Raw genomic sequence first — 22,144 nt, 5'->3', positions numbered from 1 at the left:
TCTGTGGATGATTATATGTATGTGGATGTGTTTTGGCAACAACGCATTTGCATGGAGCAGCCGTCTCCCAGGCACAGCACTGACACGGTGCTATACAGCTCCAGGACAAAGCCCGTGGCAGTCCCATAAAATTCAATACTGACAACTTTATTGATCTGGACAGACAAGGAGTCCCCTACCTGGGACCACATCCTGTGACATACTTCACCCATAAGACCGAACTTCAATGTAGATTAGTGATTTAAAGGATCAGTTCGCCTTTCAGAAAAACCAAATGCACATTTTTTTTTTTTTTTCAGGTAAAAAAAAGTGCATTTTCTTTTTCTATTTTTCTTTTGGAGCCTGTAAAGCATTGCACCAGCAATCAGAAGATCGCTGGTGCCTTGCAGGTCTCCTGCAGACCTGTCAGTATATCTGTGTTCTGACGAACAAATCCGTGAACTACAATGGTGGCCCACAGCGCCGTGGTAAGTTCATTGAGAACAACCACAAAGGATGCTGGGGCTTGTAGTTCATTCCCACACACAGCTGTGTGAATCAATGATACGGCCATGTGGGGGGGCGGAGCCCCGCACAGCCGTGCTGATTTTAAAAAGTAAGCGCTACTACATGAAACTTCTTCCCCTATTGCTGCTACAGGGAGAGAGGGCAGCGGTGGCAACATTTACCCACTTCAATACGGGTCTATAGTCATATGACGTCCACAGGAGGGATCTCCCATCCTGGGCAGGCGTCGTATGACGTCCTCGGCTTCCTGGCCCTCGGGGGGGCGCGCGCCCGCCATGTCACTCAGGAGCTGATGCGCGTGCCCGGAGGCTGCGATGTCCGTCGGGCACCCGCGATTGCCGGGACATGGATCTGTGTGTAAACGCACAGATCAACATCCTGTCAGGTGAGAGGAGACCGATCGTGTGTTCCTAGTACAGAGGATCACCAATCGGTCTCCTCCCCTTGAGTCCCCTCCCCTCAAAGAACACACACAGGGAACACACTTAACCCCTTGATCGCCCCCTAGTGTTAACCCCTTCCCTGCCAGTGACATGTATACAGTAATCAGTGCATTTTATATCACTGATCGGAGTATAAATGTGAATGGTCCCAAAATAGTGTCAAAAGTGTCTGATGTGTCCGTCAATGTCACAGTCACGATTAAAATCGCAGATTGGGGCCATTACTAGTTTAAAAAAATTTTTTTTTAATTGCTATAAATCTATCCCCTATTTTGCAAGACGCGATAACGTTTGCGCAAATCAATCAATATACGCTTATGGTGATTTTTTTTTTTTTTTTACTAAAAAATATGTTGAGGAATACATATCAGCCTAAACTGCAGGAATTTTTTTTTTTTTTTTTTTTTTTTTTTTTTTTAAATTGGAATGGTTTTTCCGACGGAATTCCGCTCAAGCTTGCCTCGCATACGCATGGTCACACAAAAGTTCTGTGAACTTTCGACCGTCAAGAATGCGGTGACGTACAACACTACAACGAGCCGAGAAAATGAAGTTCAGTGCTTCCGAGCATGTGTCGAATTGTTTCCGAGCATGTGTAGGAATTTTGCGCGTCGGAATTGCTAGAGACGACCGGAATTTCCGATAGGAACTTTTTCCGTTGGAAAAATAGAGAACATGCTCTCAATCTTTTCCGCCAGCAAAAGTCCGATGGAGCATACACACGGTCGGAATTTCCGACCTAAAGCTCACATCGGACTTTTTCTGGCGGAATTTCCGATCGTGTGTACGCGGCATAACTCAAAACTGGTAACCTGTAGAAATTTTTAAAAGTCGCCTATGGAGATTTTTAAGGGTCAAAGTTTGTCGCCATTCCACGAGCGGGCGCAATTTTGAAGCATGACATGTTGGGTATCAATTTACTCGATGTAACATTATCTTTCACAATGTAAAAAAAAAATTGGGCTAACTTTACTGTTGTCTTATTTTTAAATTCAAAAATGTGTTTTTTTGGGGGTTTTTTTCCATAAAAATGCGCTTGTAAGACCGCTGCACAAATACGGTGTGACAAAAAGTATTGCAACGCCCGCCATTTTATTCTCTAGGGTGTCTGGAAAAAATGTTTCGGGATTCTTAGTAATTTTCTAGCAAAGAAAAATTATTTTGACTTGTAAACAAGTTTGAAAAATAGGCCCGGGCCTTAAGTGGTTAAGCACAGTCCTGTGGGAGAAACCAGTCAGAAGTGGACAATGCTATCCAGTCAATAAAGTTGGCAGTGTTGAATTTTAGTGTTGGAGGATTCATTTTGCCTGGACTGGCTTGGCTTGTTGGATCGAGGAGAAGCCCCTCTATGTGTGTTCTGGTACCTGGTCTTCTTGGAGGATCACCCAGTGCCTGGGCTTGGGAATAGTGCGCTCTGATTTTTATCTGGTGTGAAGGTGCTGATCTCACAACCTGCTGTAGCTAGCGGAGGAGTAACCTCAAGCCTTGTTAGCAGTGGCGGTCCGTGCATTGTGGGCACATGGGCGCTGCCCCCCCATCCCTGCTGCCGCCTCCCTATCCATGCGCCCGGCCCCTTTCAGGACGCCGGACGCATGGATTCCTATGGCAGGGGCGGAAGGGGGTGTATTTTTTTTTTTTTAAGCACCTGATTAGAGCTCTAATAGGCTTCATAAAAGGGTGGGCTTGGGGCGCAGAAAGTGTTACCTGATCCCACCCAATTGTGTGACCATAGCCAATAAATATTCACTATTTTCACACTGCATTGCCTCCCCACCAATCTGGAGGCAGGTCAGTGAGACCTGTTTTGTGATTGGCCAAAGTGCCAGGTGCCCCTATTGGATGCTCAGCGCTTTGGCGGAAGTGGGACAGAGGAAGCGAGAGGAGAGGAGACACCGGAGAAGAGGACAAGGTAAGCACCAATCCATCCGCGGGGGGATGTGTCAGCGTTGTGTCCCGCGCTCCACTCGGGGGGGGGGGGTGTCAGCGGGGGGGACACTGGCAGTGTTTGATGGGCACAGTGGCAGCGTTTGAGGATTTTTTTTTGTGCCCCCCCCCCCCCCCCCCCCCAAAAAAAAAATTTTTTGAGCACCAGCCGCCACTGCTTGTTAGTGAACATAAGGTCAGATATCTGTGGGAGCTTCCATCGCTGCCTTGGGATTTCAAAGGGCAAGGCTTCCTGTCCAGCTTTCATTGGCTATCTGCTTTTTTTTGTGTTTTTTTTTTCTTCCTCCAAGTCATTGAGTAGCTGCCTAAAAGCCCCAAGTCTTCAAAAAAAAAAACAGGTCCACACTTGCAGATGACATTTTCCTGTCTACAGGTTCACTAAAAAAAAAAAAAAAGATATTACCTGAAAATAAATTTGCACTAATAATGCAACCTCCTGTGCTCTGGACTCCCAGGCTGAGACTGTGATCAGCAGTGTTTGGAAACAATGTCAGAAGCCATTCTTTGTATTGTTACCAGGCCTTGGTTTAAGCATTTTGTAAGACCGGCAAAGATCTCCAATAAGCTCCAAAGACCTCCAATAAGCTTCATGTAACCAACTACCAATCCTGTGCTCAGCTGTCCACAGATCTTCCGACTGAAGTGTTCGGGGGGCTGCTACAGCCGCTCACTGACCACAAAAACGAATAAATTCTTATTTACAACTTTGCCTCTGAGTGTTCTTGGAAAGCAGATCCATTAGATTTACGTCATCCTGAAAGTCAACACTGAGCTCTCTGTATAGCAGTTGTGGGATCCAGTTTAGTTTTCAGTCAGGAATAGGTGGAACTTCTACCTTTACCTGTAACCATAACTCTGACCCTCTACCCCTACCTGTAACCATAACTCCGACCCCCTACCCCTACCTGTAACCATAACTCCAACCCTCTACCCCTACCTGTAACCATAACTCTGACCCTCTACCCCTACCTGTAACCATAACTCCGACCTCCTACCTGTAACCATAACTCCGACCCCCTATCCCTACCTGTAACCATAACTCCAATCCTCTACCCCTACCTGTAACCATACCTCTGACCCTCTACCCCTAGCTGTAACCATAACTCCTTCCCCTACCTGTAACCATAACTCCGGCCCCCTACCCCTACCTGTAACCATAACTCCGACCCCCCTACCTGTAACCATACCTCTGACCCCCTACCCCTGCCTGTAACCATAACTCCTACCCCTACCTGTAACCATACCTCTGACCCGCTACCCCTACCTGTAACCTTAACTCCTACCCCTACCTGTAACCATACCTCCGACCCTCTACCCCTACCTGTAACCATAACTCCGACCCTCTACCCCTACCTGTAACCATACCTCTGACCCCCTACCTGTAACCATAACTTCTACCCCTACCTGTAACCATAACTCCAACCCCCTACCTGTAGCCATAACTCCAACCCTTAACCCCTACCAGTAACCATAACTCCAACCCCCTACCTGTAACCATAAATCCAACCACCTACCTGTAACCATAACTCCGACCCCCTACCTGTAACCATAACTCCGACCCCCTACCCCTACCTGTAACCATAAATCCAACCACCTACCTGTAACCATAACTCCGACCCTCTACCCCTACCTGTAACCATACCTCCGACCCCCTACCTGTAACCATAACTCCTACCCCTACCTGTAACCATACCTCTGACTCCCTACCTCTATCTGTAACCATACCCTACCTGTAACCATACCTCCGACTCCCTACCCCTATCTGTAACCATACCCTACCTGTAACCATACCTCCGACCCCCTACCCCTAGCTGTAACCATAACGCCGACCCTCTACCCCTTCCTGTAACCATAACTCCAACCCCCCTACCTGTAACCATAACTCTAACCCTCTACTCTTCTAACCCTGTAACCATAACCCCAATCATCCACCCATAACTCCAACTCACTGCCTCCACCTTTAAAACTGTAACTATAAATTTAACCCACTAAACCAAACTTGAATCTTCTACCCCTGTATCCATAACTCCGACCCCTCTACGCTTGCCTCTAATCGTGTAACCTTAACCCCAACCCTTTACCTCTAACCATAACTCCAACCCTCTAGACTTGTCTCTACCCCTGTAACCGTAATTCCAACCCTCTGCACTTGTAACTGTAACCTCAGCCCTCTACTGCTGTAAGTCTAACTCCAACCCTGCAACCATAACTCCAACCCTCTAACCTGGCCTCCACCCCTGTACCCCCAAAAAACTGTCCATAATAGTGAAAAAAAAATCCTGAATAAAATGATATAACGAAAATGTTGGATGAAGACTAGTGTATAAGTAAGGAAACGATGGGGGGGGGGGGGGGGGAATGATAACTCCAGTTTCCACCAATGAATAACGTCCTATATTGGAGTGGAGAAGTGCTCAAAAATATTCATAACCAAAATTGATGCAGAAACTTAAAACTTGTCCATAAAGGATGGTGCCACAGATGGTTTCTTCCAGTGAATGGTCTCACAGGACTCTTACCTCATAGATGAAGTAAACAAGCTTCACTAATGGATTAGCTATTCCACACCATTCTATTGGGACCTCTTCGTATATGTGTATCCTAATGCTGGAGCCAGGGGATACTTCTCCAAATGGACAAATGCCTCTCTGTACTGCCCTAAAAGGCTCACATGGACGCCATAGTGGGTGGGAGAAAGGGGAGAAAAGAGGGCGCCTCCAATGGTGTAGTAAATTAAATAGTAGGTCATTTTATTTAATAAAAACAGCGGATGGACTCTTGTTTTAGGTTTCTGCATCAATTTTGGTTATGAATATTTTTGAGCACTTCTCCACTCCAATATAGGATGTTATTTTTTGGTGGAACCTGAAGTTATCAATCCAATCGTTTCCTTACTTATACATTAGTCTTCATCCAACATTTTCGTTATATCATTTTATTCAGGATTTTTTTCACTATTATGGACACTTTTTTTACATTTTTTGTCATTATTGTACATTTTGTGTGCACATAGGTTCATTTATGGACATTTGATACCACCCTTTCACTTGATGAATTCATTTTACTTGATTATGAGGGAACTGTCGGTTACCCATGTTTATTGCACTTTATTTATCTATGTTGCATTGTTGGTTTTAGAGTGCTTTACACTTATCACTGCGCGAGATCAACCTTTATATAATTCTACATTTGTGTTATGTGAACACGTACAGGTCTTGCAGCTGGTGTTACTATTTCTTATCATCACTCTTTTGTTATAGACACATTTTTGTTACTCTTAGTAGCGCGAGGGACACTTTCTCACACTAACCCCAACCTTGCCTTGTACCCCCATCTCTAACCCTGTAACCATAACTCCAACTCTCTACCCTTAATTTTAGCCAACTAAACTGAACACTAACCCTCTACTCTTGTAACCATAAATAACCCTTTTTTCAGTTTTTTTTTTTAAGGAGATTTAGAACTGGAAGTGAGGGGAAATCTGAAGCAATGGGGGCGGGGTCTTATTACCGTGTCTTCCCATGTGGGATAATTTCTTTCACTTTCTGTCCAGGTGTCCGTCAACAAGAAATGGGGGGGACCTGTGTAGCACTGATGGCTATGCAAACCTGACAATAATGCCGCGTAGACACGATCGGACATTGATCGCACATTCCGACAACGAAATCCATGTTTTTTTTTTCCCGACAGATGTTGGCTGAAACTTGTCTCGCATACGCACATTCACACAAATCTTGTCGGAAATTCCGATCGCCAAGAACGCGGGTGACGTACAACACGTACGACGAGCCGAGAAAAAAATGAAGTTCAATAGCCAGTGCGGCTCTTCTGCTTTATTCCGGGCATGCGTGGAACTTTGTGCGTCAGAATCGTGTACACGCGATCGGAATTTACGACGGATTTTGCTGTTGGAAAATTTGAGATCCAGATCTCAAATTTTGTCTGTCGGAAATTCCGACGGAAAATGTCCGATGGAGCCCACACACGGTGGGAATTTCCGAAAACAAGCTCCCATCGAACATTTCCCATCAGAAAATTTGATCATGTGTACGGGGCATTGGAGTTTTGGTTGGAGTTGGGCTTTAGCTTTATCTACTTGAGGGATAAAAGTAGAAGAGGTCTGTAAGCAGCGACACTCCTGGGGGGGGATATTTTAGTCTATATCCCCGTCGGTAGGTTCACCCATCCCGGTGTTGCCGTTGCAGCCGCATATCTCGGCGTTCCTGTAGAAGAAACATTTTGTGTTTCTGCAAATATATTAATGTAAGCAATGGAACTCTTCACTTCCAGATTTACCCTCCTCTGTCTCCTGAGCTCTTTTGTCATTTCCAGAGATCTTGTATTGATTACCTTTGTGTGGAGCCCCCCCCCCCCCCTCTACTCATCCCCATCCTGAATGCTGGAGCACAGCTGAGCTTCAGGCTGGAGGCACTCCGCAGGGCGCTGGAGCGTGACAGCCAATTTACATTGACCCTTTCCCCACCAGGGAACCATCTGTAGTTCAGAGCCCCCCACCGTCCCCGCGGAGGGGAACTGGTTAAGGATGTGAAATTGATTCTATTAGCTATGTATTGGAGATGCGGGGAAATGAATTAGTGGGTTAACGCGTTGACCTGCAGCTTGACATGAGTTAGTGACCCGGATCCATGGCAGCTGTCATCTGAGGTTATGGCAGGTCCCCGCTGACACCTCGCGCCTCTCCGACACCTCGCGCCTCTCCAACCGAAATTACAATATTTACAAACAGCGAGGCCGGAGTCATTAACCAAAAAAAAAAAAAAAGACAAATTTGTATATGGCGGCCTGGTGGTGGGAGGAGCTTAGAATTGGCGGGAATGTATTACTATATCTGCTGGACTGAGACATCTGAACTGCCAACTAGATCTTGTCTGCTGAGCCTAATAGTGGCCAATTGCCGCTTTAATAAATCAATTTTTTTTTTTGTCTGATCGATCCCTTCAAATAGGGATAATCAATCTATTGTCAACAACCTATTTGATCAATATGGGACATGAAGGAGTGGATTTCAATCAACGTTTAAAGATACAATCGTAAACTTGTCGATCGCGTCTCTCTCTTTTTCCACCATGTTGTGTCATGATATCCATGAACAAAGTATCTCAGTGCTGCCGATCAATGGAACACGATCGATCACTTTCTGCCCTGACTGATCAACTCCATTTGATTGGATCCAATCTAAATCCAGTCTGTAGCCGGGGCCATACACGGGTCAAATTGGGAACGACTTTTCTTTTGAAAATCATAATTAACCACTTCAGCCCTGGAAGATTTGGCTGCTGAATGACCGGGCCATTTTTTGCGATTCAGCACTGCGTCGGCCACGAGAATCGGCACCCCTGCTGTGCAGCGGGCATGTGCGCCTGCTATCCCGATCCCATGAGCCGACGTACAGCTACGACAGCTCGTGGGATCGTGCCGACCTGCTGCAGTAAAATAACGGCAGCTGGTCAGCAAGCGGTTAAAGTGTAAGTAATCCCCCCCCTCCTCGTTTTCAGCCATCTTTGCCTCTGTTTATTCTACAACTGCCATGATGCTGCACATGTGATCGGTTATCACACCAGCCATTGGATGGTTTGACAATTTGCTTGAGAGCCCAACCAATGGGAGTGTTACATTTCCGTAATGTGTGTCCTAAATAACACTGTTTTATGGACGGGTTTACTTCCTCTTTAAGAATTTTTCATTAGAATATCTCACCGTTGGTGGGGCCGCGGCAACAACAGATTTTTGTGCGGCCATCGAATTTGAAGCATGTGGAAAATTGTTTGAAAAATTAACGAATTTCAAACTAACCACTTTAGACAAATGACCAGGCCATTTTTTTGTGCTGTGGCACTGCGTTATTTTAACTGACAATTGCGCGGTCGTGCGACGCAGTACACAAATAAAATTGATGTCCTTTTTCCCCCACAAATAGACCTTTCTTTTGGTGGTATTTGATCACCTCTTTTGTGCTATAAACAAAAAAAAAGACAGACAATTTTGAAATGAAAAAAAAAAAAACAATATTTTTTACTTTCTGCTATAAAACATAACCAATAAAAAAAAAATTAAAAAATCTAATTTCTTCATCAATTTAGGCCAATATGTATTCCGCTACATGTTTTTGGTAAAGAAAATCCCAATAAGCGTCTACAAACTTTGGGATATTTTTACGGAATTTTTTACCCCTTACGATTACCGCAACTGATTTTTTTATGAGCTGTCTTTGATCTCCTATCAAGTGAGTGTTCTGATTTATTATTTTTTAATAAATTGATGTTTTAAACGTTATTATGCCATGTGAGCTTTTCTTCTCGCATGACATCTGAAACACTTATCGGGCCTGTTGGATTGTCCTGAGGACGTTTGAGGCTGTAGCGAGACCCCTCCCCCCCAGTTTGGAAGCTGATGATAATTTGACGATTCATTTCGCCAGACCTGGTGGTCAACAAGCTGTCTCTGATCTCTAAGACGTAGGTCTTTTCAGGTCATTTGATTCCGGTGAGCCTCCTCTGAAATTTTGGTGATGGTCCTGCCACCTATTTAGATCTTCCATCCTTCTGTGATCTATTCATCCATTTGCCAGAAGTGAACACATTCGCTCTTGAAGACACCCCGGGAGTCGTTTATTTAATTTTTTATTTCTATTCCTATTTCATTTTATCAGTTTTTTTTAGCACTTAACCCTTATAGACTTCTTGGTGGAGGCCCCTTTGTTTTTTCTTTTTATTATTCACCATCACTATAATACGAATTTGCCATGGACTATATTATTTGACTTGTTACACATGTACGGTCCTTTAGACCCACTACTTATTTTTTGTTACAGGTTCTCAATATTCATTCATTGTTGTCACTGTCAAAATGCCTATTTGTATCACTTAATGTTGTTGATATTTTTTTCACTAAGGACATATTGATTCATTGTTTATATTTGTCACAATTCGTGTATACACATAGCGCTACACTATATTTTTTTGTATTTTCTTTTACTAGAAAAGGTGGGGATCAGCGACTTATAGCGGGGCTGCGATATTGCGGCAGATAAATTGGACACTAAGTGACAATTTTTTTTGGGGGGACCACTGACACTAATACAGTGATCAGTACTAAAAAAAATGTGCACTGTCACTGTACTAATGACACTGGCTGGGAAAGGGGTTAACATCAGGGGTGATCAAAGGTTTAAATGTGTGCCTAGGGCAGTGATGGTGAACCTTGGCACCCCAGATGTTTTGGAACTACATTTCCCATGATGCTCATGCACTCTGCAATGTAGTGGAGCATTATGGGAAACGTAGTTGCAAAACATCCGGGGTGCCAAGGTTCTCCATCACTGGCCTGCTTGATAACTGTGTGGGGGAGGTGCTTTTAACTGTGGGAAGACAGAGATCCGTGCTCCTGCTTAGCAGAAACACAGGATCTCTGTCTTTCCTTGTCACAGACCGCCCTTCTGCCTCTCTTGGGAACGATCGGCGGGTTTCCCAGTGGACATGGGGGTCCTCTTCCGGAACACACTGATTGGCTCCCGCTGTGTCCAATCACAACAGGAGCAGGTCACCAGCGCCACGCACGTGCGCCGCAGACTCGGAAGAGCGAAATCACGTACCTGTAGTATATGTACTTGGGGCGGTCGGCAAGTGGTAAATGATGGGAGAATTGTGGAAGAAATACAATCGAACAAAAAAAAAAAATAATGCGCATGAGTTGTGACCTGGAAAGAAAAGATTCCTGGCCAAGAAAATGATTTTCTGTAGGAACATGATGTGAAATCGAAAGCTTGGTTGGTCGAGTTTCGAAATCAATGGTGGCGCCAATCCGATCACAAAACACACAAAATTTTTGAAAGAAAAATTGTTCGGGATTCGCTTCACGAATTGTTTGTGGATTCATTTGCTTTAAATAAATAGTATGCTGACCGGATAATAAAAATCAAAGCGTGGCCGCCATAAAGGCTGCGTTGCGCCATTTCGTGTTCGTTCGTTAGGAATTTTCACGCACATTTTTAATGTGTGCTTTCCTGAATTTAGCTTTCTGCTTTGTTGGGTTCTGTCAGCCAATGAAATGCTGAGTGAAGTTGTGGTTGCCATGGCAGGGGCCAATTACCATTTGCTGGAAAAAGCGCATTTTCATTAAAATAAAGGGGGGGTCTAAAACACACATTACTGAACTAAAAACTGCAACCTCCAATGTTGCATCCATCTGCGACTTCCCTGTCCATGGGGTGACAACGCTGCTCTGCAATTTTACCATGTTGTCACCAGGGCCGTCTTTAAGGGGCAGTTGCCCTGGGCCTTGTCATTGTTGTGGGGCCCAAAGCAGCTGCCTCATACTTGCCAACTATACCGGTTTATATTCCCTTGAAGATTTAGTCCCGTGCTGTGTCCCGATATCTCAGTGTGAAGTGCTGTTTCTAATGCTGCCCAGCTCTGCCCTATTGCAGTGCCCCCCACTGCATACTTGCCAAAGATTTCCAGATTTGCTGTGCATGACTCAGAATTTGCCACAGTGTACCAGTGTACTGCCTCCTAATTAATCCCCCCCCCCCCCCAGCATTTCCACTGATCCCAGGAGTCCTAGGATCCCTAGGTGTTTTCTGCCTATTGATGGGTCCCCTCACCTCCCCAGCCCATGGTGTGCAGGCAGTGAGGAGATGATGTACTGGAACCAATCTGTGAGCAGTAATGATGTGCACTAACCTCTAGCAACCAATCAGTGAGCAGTAATAATGTGCAGTAACCTTTAGCAACCAATTAGTGAGTGGTAAGGATGTCCAGTAACCTCTAGCAACCAATCAGTGAGCAGTATTGATGTACAGTAATCTCTAGCAACCAATCAACAAGCAGAAGCCATGTGCTGCAATCTCTAGCAGCCAGTCAGTGAGCAGTAATAATACGTTGTAACCTCTGCCAACTAATCGGGGCCCAAAAAAATGTTTTGCCCATTGTCCAATCAATATTAAAGACGGCCCTGCTGGCAGCGTATGTTGTAACGAAGCCGCAGTCTGCGCCGGTGTCATTAAGTGACTACAGACCTCATATAACGAATCCCCAACCCCCTGCAGTGGTCAGGATAGGACTGTCATCCCGATCCTCTGCTTCCCTGCACTCAGAATTCCTGATATGAACATGCTTTTGTTTCAGGCCAGTGACCCCCCCCAAGTAACACCAAGGACGAGGATGACATCCCCGGGGCCGTACAGATCCACTTAAAGTGGTTGTAAACCTCAGACATGAAATCTGAACAAAGCATATCCCTCTATAGCAGGGATCCTCAAACTACGGTCCTCCTGCTGTTTCGGAACTACACATCCCATGAGGCATTGTAAAACACTAACATTCACGGACATGACTAGGCATGATGGGAATTGTAGTTCCTGAACAACTGGAGGGCCATAGTTTGAAGACCCCTGCTCTATAGTGTGTGCTTGTGTCAGTCCAGAGCACTAAGTGTCATTTCTGTTTGCTGCCTCCTTTCCTCTGCTATCTGCATGAGTCACTTCTGACAAGTTTTCCTGACACCAAGAGATAAAAGCTGATGGGAGGGAGCTCCAGGGCTGAGCTCATTTTGCAGCCCCCCCCCTGGCTCCACCCCTGACCGTGCCACCTCCTTTGGCCCCACCCCTGACCCCACCTCCTTTGCCCTGCCCATGTATACCCCCTCAAATGGCAGCCTACCAGCGCCCATCAAATGCAGCCCACCAGCACCAATCAAATGCAGCCCACCAGGAGCCAATCAAATGCAGCCCACCAGGAGCCAATCAAATGCAGCCCACCAGGAGCCAATCAAATGCAGCCCACCAGGAGCCCATCAAATTCAGCCCACCAGGAGCCCATCAAATGCAGCCCAGCAGGAGCCCATCAAATGCAGGCTACCAGGAGCCAATCAAATTCAGCCCACCAGGAGCCCATCAAATGCAGCCCACCAGGAGCCAATCAAATGCAGCCCACCAGGAGCCCATCAAATGCAGCCTACAAGTAGCCCATAAATGAATGTTCGCTTGCTTCCGTTCATTCGGGAGTCGGGACACAGACACAGTCCTCGGCCCCCGTTGCGTCTCTGACACTAATGTGCGAACGGAGTGGTGGCTGCCTCCTGATGCTGAGACTTAGTTGCTTGCTGCAGAGAGAAGAGAGTGGGAACACCAGTGGCCGGGCGCCCTAGGCAGCAGTGCGCCCTAGGCAGCTGCCTAGTTTGCCTAGTGGTAGCACCGACCCTGGGAGGGTTTACATCCACTGCAATGCTGATTTTTTGACCGACTACCAATATAAAGAGGAGTTTCAACACTGGCCACCAATAAAATAGGGATTTACACTGACCACTAATGTAATAGAAGCATTTACAGTAACCACCAATGTAAGGAGGGATTTACACTGACCACCAATGTAAGGAGGGATTTACACTGACCACCAATGTAAGGAGGGATTTACACTGACCACTAATGTAAGGAGGGATTTACACTGACCACTAATGTAAGGAGGGATTTACACTGACCACTAATGTAAGGAGGGATTTACACTGACCACTAATGTAAGGGGGACATTCACACTGGCCACTAGTGTGAATCTAAGGATTGTACACCAAGCCCCAATGTAATGAAAAGATTTACACTGATCACCAATGTAACTGAGACATTTAGCGTGCGTTCACATTTGTGTGTGTTGGGAACGCATGAAAAATCGCTTTCCTGACACCACAGAAAGGTGCCGCCCTTTAGCAGATACACAGCAGTGCCATTAATTGTTAATTACACCCTCACACATCTGCTGACATGTGCCTTGGCACCGTGTGATTTTGAAAAAGGGTTTGGGACTTTCTTACGCATTTCTAGCGCATAGAGCAGCCCGTTGAAAAGAATGGACTGCCCTACACGCGACCTTCATCTTTATCCACCCTGTCAGTACACCTTTGTATCCTAAAGCCTCTGCACCCCAAACCCCCCCATCCTCTCCACTCAAACACCCCCCCCATAACTCTACCTGCCTCCTCCGCTCACCTTTGCACCCACCTTCCTTAACTCCATACATCCCCTCCTTGCTCACCAGAGCACCCCAAACTGTAATTCCTTCTCCGCCTACCTCTGCACACCCCACACTACCCTCCCCCCACCAATTTGCTTACCTTTGCAGAACAGGCTGATGTTAGGCTTAATGACCACAGTTGTAGGCAGGACTTTCAAGCATGCCCCTTTACCACCCCTGTGGGCAGCATTCAGTATAGGTGACGGTGGATATGACCTCAGGGGAGGTATCATATACATATAAATGCCGCCTTTATTTACATATCAATGCCGGTATTTACATATAAACACAGGGTCTGCAGGTGAGTCATCTGTACACAACAATAGGGCAGAGCTGGGCGGCATTAGTAGCAGCACTTCACACTGAGATATCGGGACACAGCACAGGACTAAAACTTCAAGGGAATTTAAACAGGGATTGTTGGCAAGTATGAGGCAGCTTTGGGCCCCACAACAATGACAGGGCCAGGGCAGCTGCCCCTTTTGCCCTGCCTTAAAGACAGCCCTGGGCGTCAGGCTGAAACATAAGCAACAGCAGCTTCCAGAAGTAGCAAGATGGCGGCTGCTGCTCCAAACAGCACCTCTCTGGGTTGGGTGATGATGACAGGAAGTGGAGGGGGCGTTTCAGGGCAGACAGGACCGCCCCTTTATCAAACCACAGGAAACTCACATCTGCACCGTACATAAAGTCTTGCTTGACATCTTTGATCCGGGTTCAAGCAAAACCTGTTATGAACTTACAGTATGTGGAGTCCAATCATTGACTTCACCAATCACAGCAAAACAATGAATCAGAAGCCAGTCCAACCTCTAAATCTTAACCCTATGAATATATAACTTATATAAATCCCCTTGTTGTACAGTTATTAGATGACAATATAAATCCCCTCATTATATAATAATTAGATGACAATATAAATCCCCCACCCCCACCCCCACTACATGAATTAGATGATGTCACAGTTAGAGGGGATTGAAATTGTAACATTGTGACAGATCCCTGAGGATGGGATGATTTCCATTTTCTATAATAATGTGGCCAATCAGTGACATCAGGGAGATAAATTCCCACGATAGAGGCAAATCTTGCATTCTGATCCCTCTATGGGGGTAATACCTGCAATGATCATATACAGAATAGAAATTCCTTTTTAATTCACGTCCTTTTTTTTTATACTTTTCTCCGCAGACTGAGCTGTCCAGCAAAAGTGCCGATTACAGGGTTTGGGGACAAACCGCATTGGCGGGAGCCTACAATAAGCTTTTGTGCATGTGATTTTATCCTCTTTTCCAAAAGAAAAAAAAAAACTTGTTGCTGTAACTTTTTAGTGTTCTCTGGAGTTGGGTTTTAAGTAAGGCTTGGTTCACACTAGCGCAGTGGTCTCCGGACTGTGGCCTGGGGGGCCAGATGCAGGCCTTTGCTTGCCTTTATCCGGCCCTTGGGGAACTATTCATCCCACTGATGCGAGACACTATTCCTCCCACTGACGCCAACAATGGGGCACTATTCCTCCCACTGACACCATCTTCTCACATGTGCTTGATGGGCAGGACTACGATATCTTGTCACATGATCCCTTTGCTGTGCCGTTTGCAGGGTAGGTAAGGCCACAGTGTTGCCAAACCTTCCTAAACGCTAGTGAAAAACATGCGACAATGTGCACAAATTGGTGGTTGCTGGGAATGACCCCGAATACTGGCCGCACCTGACAATTTTAAAGCAAGTTCAATTAGCCAGTAGGAAACCTACAAGTAACAAATCTTACTGACTGGCAGTCAGTTTTACAGAAAAATATCTTTAATTGATTAAATATACAATTGCGCTGAAACAGAAATACTTAAAAAATAGGAAACTGTGGAGCTGTCTGATAGAGCGAGATCAAATCCCAACACATACGATCGGGGTCTTTTCGATGATTGCCCAGGACATGATCAAGAAAAGTAAATGTTCCATTTGATTATTTTTAGATTTAATGGAAAATCAATTTGAGGTTGAATGGTTGGATTGCTGTGTGTATGTCCAGGTATAGGAACCAAAATGTTCTGGAACCCTGCAGCAATATCAGGATGGAATGTTGGACACGGTGTCGGCAGGCCGTTCTCCCCTATGGAACAGATAGGCCACTCCCCCTCTGGAGCTGGTAGGACACCCTCCCTGTGGAGTCGGTAGGCCGCTTTCCCTTTGGAGCTGGTAGGACATCCTCCCTGTGGAGCCAGTGGGACACTCTCCCTATGGAGCCAATAGGATGCCATCCCTGTGGAGCCAGGTAAGACACTCTCCCTGTGGAGCCGGTAGGACACCCTCCCCTTTGGAGCTGGTAGAATACCTCCCTGTGGAGCCAAGAGGACACCATCCCTGTGGAGCCGGTAGGACACTTTTCCTGTGGAGCCAATAGGACGCCATCCCTGTGGAGCCGGTAGGACGCTATCCATGTGGTGCTGGTGGGACACTCGCCGGTAGGACGCTCTCCCTATGGAGCCGGTAGGACGATCTCCCTGTGGAGCCGGGAGGACTCTATCCCTCAGGAGCCGGTAGAACGCTCTCCCTGTGGAGCTGGTGGGACACGCTCCCTGTGGAGCCGGTAGGACGCCCTCCCTGTGGAGCCAGTAGAACAGCTCCCTGTGGAGTCGGGAGAACGCTCTCCCTGTGGAGCCAAGAGGATACCATCCCTGTGGAGCCGGTGGGACGCTCTCCCTGTGGAGCCAATGGGACGCCATCCTTGTGGAGCCGGTAGGATGCTCTCCCTGTGGAGCCGGTAGGCCGCTTTCCCTGTGGAGCCAGTGGGACGCTCTCCCTGTGGAGCCAAAAGGAGCCATCCCTGTGGAGCCGGTAGGATGCCCTCCCTGTGGAGCCGGTAGAATACCTCCCTGTGGAGCCAATAGGACACCTTCCCTGTGGAGCCAATAGAACGCCATCCCTGTGGAGTCAGTAGGACACTCTTCCTGTGGAGCCAATAGGACGCCATCCCTGTGGAGCCAGTTGGACACTCTCCCTGTGGAGCTGGTAGGATGCCCTCCCTGTGGAGCTGGGAGGACTGTCTCCCTGTGGAGCCGGTAGGCCGCTTTCCCTTTGGAGCTGGTAGGACATCCTCCCTCTGGAGCCAGTGGGATGCTCTCCCTGTGGAGCCAATAGGATGCCATCCCTGTGGAGCCAGGTAGGACACCCTCCCTTTGGAGCTGGTAGAATACCTCCCTGTGGAGCCAATAGGACACCATCCCTGTGGAGCCGGTAGGACACTTTCCCTGTGGAGCCAATAGGACGCCATCCCTGTGGAGTCAGTAGGACGCTCCCCCTGTGGAGCCGGTAGGACACTATCCATGTGGAGCTGGTGGGACACTCGCCAGTAGGACGCTCTCCTTGTGGGGCCGGTAGGACGAGCTCCCTGTGGAGCTGGTGGGACACCCTCCCTTTGGAGCCGGTAGAACAGCTCCCTGCGGAGCCAGGAGAACGCACTCCCTGTGGAGCCAAGAGGATACCATCCCTGTGGAGCCAGTGGGACGCTCTCCCTGTGGAGCCAATGGGACGCCATCCTTGTGGAGCCGGTAGGATGCTCTCCCTGTGGAGTTTGTGAGACGCTCGCCGGTAGGACGATCTCCCTGAAGAGCTGGTAGCACACCATCCCTGTGGAGCCAGTAGGACGCTCTCCCTCTGGTGCCAGTAGGACGCCCTCCCTATGAAGCTAGTAGGACGCCATTCTCGTGGAGCCGGTAGGCCGATCTCCCTGTGGAGTTTGTAGGACACTTTCAATGTGGAGCTGGTAGGATGCCATCCCTGTGGAGCTGGTAGACCGCTTTTCCTGTGGAGTTGGTAGGAAACTCTCCCTGTGGAGCTGGTAGGACGCCATCCCTATGGAGCCGTTAGGCCGCTTTTACTTGTGAAGTTGGTAGGCCGCTCTTCCTGTGGAGGCGGTAGGACGCTAACCCTGTGGAGTTGGTAGGCCGCTCTCTCTGTGGAGTTGGTAGGACGCCATCCCTGTGGAGCCGGTAGGACACTCTCCCTGTGGAGCCAATGGGACGCCATCCTTGTGGAGGACGCTCTCCCTGTGGAGTTGGTGAGACGCTTGCCGGTAGGACACTCTCCATATGGAGCTGGTAGGCTGCTCTCCCTGTGGAGACAATAGGACGATCTCCCTGTAGAGCTGGTAGGACACCATCCCTGTGGAGCCGGTAGGACGCCATCCTCGTGGAGCTGGTAGGCCGCTCTCCCTGTGGAGTTGGTAGGACACTCTCCCTGTGGAGCAGGTAGGACGCCATCTCTATGGAGCCGGTAGGCCGCTTTCCTTGTGAAGTTGGTAGGCCGCTCTTCCTGTGGAGCCGGTAAGACGCTCTCCTTGTGGAGCCAGTAGGCTGCTCTCCCTGTGGAGTTGGTAGGATGCCATCCCTGTGGAGCCGGTAGGACGCTCTCTCTGTGGAGCCGGTAGGCCGCTCTCTCTGTGGAGTTGGTAGGACGCCATCCCTGTGGTGCTGGTAGGCCGCTCTTCCTGTGGAGTTGGTAGGACACTCTCCCTGTGGAGCTGGTAGGACGCCATCCCTATGGAGCTGGTAGGCCACTTTTACTTGTGAAGTTGGTAGGCCGCCCTTCCTGTGGAGCCAGTAGGATGCTCTCTCTGCGGAGCCGGGAGGACTCTCTCCCTCAGGAGCTGGTAGTACGCTCTCCCTGTGGAGCTGGTGGAACGCTCTCCCTGTAGAACCGGTAGGACACCCTCCCTTTGGAGCTGGAAGGATGCTCTCCCTGTGGAGCCAGTAGGACGCTCTCCCTGTGGAGCCAATAGGACGCCATCCCTGTGGAGCCAATAGGACGCCATCCCTGTGGAGCCGGTAGGACGCTCTCCCTGTGGAGCCAATGGGACGCCATCCCTGTGGAGCCAGTAGGACACTCTCCCTGTGGAGGCAGTAGGACGATCTCCCTGTAGAGATGGTAGGACACCATCCCTGTGGAGCCGGTAGGACACCCTCCCTGTGAAGCCAGTAGGACTCCATCCCTGTGGAGCCTGTAGGACACTCTCCCTATGGAGCCGGTAGGCCGCTTTCCTTGTAAAGTTGGTAGGCTGCTCTTCCAGTGGAGCCGGTAAGACGCTCTCCCTGTGGAGCCAGTAGGCTGCTCTCCCTGTGGAGTTGGTGGATGCCATCCCTGTGAAGCCAGTAGGACGCTCTCCCTGTGGAGCCAGTAGGCCGCCATCCCTTTGGAGCTGGTAGGACACTCTCCTTGTGGAGCTGGTAGGACGCCATCCCTGTAGAGCCGGCAGGCCGCTCTCCCTGCAGATCTGGTAGGACACTCTCCCTGTATCACATGGTTTTTTTTACAATTCACAATCAGGAACATTCTGAGGGACAAAAAAAATCAAAGACAAAGCCAGAAACAATGTAACAGGAGATAAGTAGACATTATGTATCATGAATGTCTTTAGATTTGATGGATCCATCCTGCAACATGTATGTCCATGAAGCCCCATCACCTGTGTATGGAATCCTCAGATCTACAGATCAATGATTGGCAAACATTTGGATCTGATGAACATTCAGCACAAAGCAACACCTGAGCCAACAGTGCCACCTACTGGTCATTGTTAGGTGTAATAGCCAAATACACTACTGCGCTACAGCCATTGTAAGCCTCCCTCTTTATGAGTCATACTGAAGATGATATGAAAAGTCTGATTGTGAACAGATGGAGGAAATAAAAGTAATTAGCACTTAATCTCTTCATTAATTGACGATAAGACATTCAGAGTGACACGGGACCCCTTTCATTCCGGGGGACCTCAGTTGGACACATAAAGGAGGATTTCTGAGAACAAAGGATGGTGAGGAGTCTACTTCCCATCCAAGTCATGAGCTCTCCGCCATGATTCCTGATTGTAATGGCAAAAATAATGGTGGAGTCAAATCTCCATTCTATACTAGAAAGGAAACCAGAATAATTGTCCATTAATGCATCAAAAAAGTGTCCAGCGTGCTGGAAAATCTCCGTGTCTGAGGAACGGCCGTCCTCACATGCATTGCTTGTATTTATCAGGCTGTGTATGGTGACCCCCCGATCTCCGGGGTCAATCACAGACTAGCTGGTGTCAGCGGCCGAATATCCATGGAATGATGGAATCAATCACGGGAAGGCGTGTGATCACCTGGAGCCGCAGAAGACCGATAAAGCCAACGATTTCTCCATGGGTCAAAGAAGAGGGCAAAATCTAATAGTAGTATACAGCGCATGTTACCAAAACTGGAATCTATTATCAGAAAACTGATCTATGACATTGGACTTGTGGCTTCAAACGTGCTTCATAAATGTGACAAATCTCCTGCCGCCTCTTTGCAGCCACTTCATGTCACACACTCCAGCGATGGCGGCACGCCATTTCTCAGGATGGGTTTTTCTGATGGTGACAACACTGGACCGTGTCTGTGTATTGTGTGCCGAAACAACCACCATGAGCATCCAGGGTGACAACACAGGAAGACAACTGAGAGATGGGGGCAGAGCGTTGTCACCCTAAAACAGGAAGTGACCTCCATGAAAGATCTACATTTATATGTATTCAAAAAACGTTTCAAACGTGTAAAGATTAGAGAAGATTTTAGTGATGTGACATCCATGGATGGATCCAGTCCCCCCCCCTGTTTTTCCAACCATATATGGAAAAATATTACCCAATGAGTTCTAGCGAGCGAAACGTTTAGGTAAAAGGATTTCTATTTTGTTTTCATCTCCAAAAATGTCATTTATTCTTTTCATGGCGTCGTTGGCCAGAGATTGGCCAGAGTTATGAGATGGGAGAAGTCGCAGCAAAAAACCTTCCTGAAGGCGGCGGCGGCGCTATTTTATTGTTCAGTTTGCTGCATTCGCCGGTTTTACCGCCATGTTTTACACAACGCCTTGTGATCGCGTCTATTCTTTATAAAGAGATTTGTGATACTGACAGCAAAGGTCAACAAGGAGCAAAAAAGTTACAATGTGTATATAGTTTATATTAATTACAATGTATTGTATAATCTATATATATTTACAGTATATTCTAAATGTTTCCTCGATGATGGTGAGGATAAGAGTTCCACAAGTGTTACATCCGCTCACCGGCCACTTTATTAGGTACACCTGTTCAGTTGCTTTGTAACACAAATTGCTGATCAGCCAATCACATGGCAGCAACTCAATGCATTTAGGCATCTAGACGTGGTGAAAGGTTCCATTTTATTGGGATTTTATGTGGTAGACCAACACAAAGTGGAGTGAAGTGGAAGGAAAATGATAAATGATACAAATAAATATGTGAAAAGTGTGGGGGGAGGGGCATTTGTATGGCGCCCCCCGGAGTCAATACTTTGTAGAACCCCCTTTCTCTACAAGTCTTTTTGGGGATGTCTCTACCAGCTTTGCACATCTAGAGAGGACATTTCTGCCCATTCTTCTTTGTAAAATATCTCAAGTTCTGTCAGATTGGATGGAGAGCGTCTGTGAACAGCAATTTTCAAGTCTTGCCACAGATTCTCAATGTGATTTAGGTCTGGACTGTGACTGGGCCATTCTAACACATGAATATGCTTTGATCTAAACCATTCCATTGTAGCTCTGGCTGGATGTTTCGGGTCGTTGTCCTGCTGGAAGGTGAACCTCCGCCCCAGTCTCATGTCTTTTATAGACTCTAACAGGTTTTCTTCTAAGATTGTCCTGTATTTGTCTCCATCCATCTTCCCATCAACTCTGACCAGCTTCCCTGTCCCTGCTGAAGAAAACCATCCCCACCACATGATGCTGCCACCACCATGTTTCACGGTGGGGATGGTGTGTTCAGGGTGATGTACAGTGTTAGTTTTCCCCACACATAGCGTTTTGCTTTTAGTCCAAAAAGTTGAATTTTGGTCTCATCTGACCAGAGCACCTTCTTCCACATGTTTGCTGTGTCCTCCACATGGCTTCTCACAAACTACAAACAGGACTTCTTATGGCTTTCTTTCACCAATGTCTTTCTTCTTGTCACTCTTCCATAAAGGGCAGATTTGTGGAGAACACGACTAATAGTTGTCCTGTGGACAGATTCTCCCACCTGAGCTGTGGATCTCTGCAGCTCTTCCAGAGTTACCATGGACCTCTTGGCTCTTCTCTGATGAATGCTCTCCTTGCCCGGCCGGTCAGTTTAGGTGGACGGCCATGTCTTGGTAGGTTTGCAGTTGTGCCATACTCTTTCCATTTTCCGATGATGGATTGAACAGAGCTCCGTGAGATGATCAA

Source organism: Aquarana catesbeiana, linkage group LG07, assembly GCF_042186555.1.
Source record: "Aquarana catesbeiana isolate 2022-GZ linkage group LG07, ASM4218655v1, whole genome shotgun sequence".
Classification (NCBI taxonomy): Eukaryota; Metazoa; Chordata; class Amphibia; order Anura; family Ranidae; genus Aquarana; species Aquarana catesbeiana.
This window is presented reverse-complemented; position numbering follows the sequence as displayed.